This window comes from Mus pahari, chromosome 13 (genome assembly GCF_900095145.1).
Source record: "Mus pahari chromosome 13, PAHARI_EIJ_v1.1, whole genome shotgun sequence".
NCBI classification, from domain to species: Eukaryota; Metazoa; Chordata; class Mammalia; order Rodentia; family Muridae; genus Mus; species Mus pahari.
In genome coordinates this window covers 42,918,071-42,919,583 of record NC_034602.1, presented here as the reverse complement: position 1 = coordinate 42,919,583, position 1,513 = coordinate 42,918,071, and positions in this window count along the sequence as shown.

The window sequence follows — 1,513 nt, the reverse complement described above, 5'->3', positions numbered from 1 at the left end:
AGAGAGAGAGAGAGAGAGAGAGAGAGAGAGAGAGAGAGAAAGAGAGAGAGAGAGAGAATGAATATTGGAATATTGTGTGGGCTTTTGTAACATCAAAGCACCCCACACAAAACTTCCTCCAGCAAAGCCAAACTTACCTATGCTGACAAAGCATTCTAATCCATAAACAGTTCACTCCTTTGTAACTGAACACTTGAAGTGTTTGGGAGCTATTCACATTTAAACCACCACAGACAGCACCTGAATGAGTTTAGAAGCAGATTTGTCCCAGCATATACATGTCAATAAGAATGTGTAAGAATGTGGCCTGGTCAGCCCTTGGACTAAAGCCTTAGAGGCCACAATATAGGATCTAGTAAAATTGAGTGCAGACACCTGACAAATGAAAACTTCAAGGTAGTAAGAGTATACTGTTAAATACGACACCCCTTCATGTTAAAAGTATTAGAGAGAGCAGAAATTCAAGGTCCATGCCTAAACATAGTAAAAGCAATATACAGTAAACCAACAGCCAATCTCAAATTAAACAAAGAGATGCTTGAAGCAATCCCACTAAAATCAGGGACAAGACAAGGCTGCCCATTCTTGCCATATCTATTCTTCAATATATTACTCGAGGCTCTCACTAGAGCAATAATATAACAAGAGGAGATCAAAGGGATACAACTTGGCACAGAAGAACCAAGGTGTCACTATGTGTTGATGATATGATAGTATACATAAGCGACTCCAAAAGTTCTACCAGAGAACTCCAACAGCTGATAAACAACTTCAGCAAAGTGGCTGGATATAAAATAAACTCAAACAAATAAGTAGCCTTCCTTTATACAAATGATAAACATAAATGGGCTGAGAAATAAAATAGGGGAACACCCTTCAGAATAATCACAAGTAATATAAAATATCTTGGGATAATTATAACCGAACAAATGAATGATCTGTATGACAAGAACTTCAAATCTCTCAAGAAAGAAATCAAAGATCTCAGAAAATGGAGAGATCTCCCATGCTCATGGATTGGTAGGATTAACATAGTAAATATGGCCATTCTACCAAAAGCAATCTACAGATTCAATGCAATCACCATCAAAATTCAACACAATGCTTCAAAGACATGGAAAGAGCAATTCTTGTTTTCATATGAAAAAATAAATAAAACAAAAAACAAAAACTCCAGGGAGCAAAACCAGTTCTTAACAACAGAAGAACTTCTGGGGAAGTTTTGATCTCAGACCTCAAGCTTTACTACAGAGCAATAGTGATTAAAAACTGCATGGTATTGGTGCAGAGACAGACAGGTAGATCAGTGGAATAGAACTGAAGACCCAGAAACAAATCCACACACTTTTGGACACTTGATCTTTGACAAAGAAGCCCAAACTATACAGTGGAAAAAATGAAAGAATCTTCAATAAATGGTGCTGATCTAACTGGCAGTCAATATGTAAAACAATGAAAATAAATCTACATTTGTCAACTTGTACAAAGCTCAAGTCCAACTGGATCAAGAATA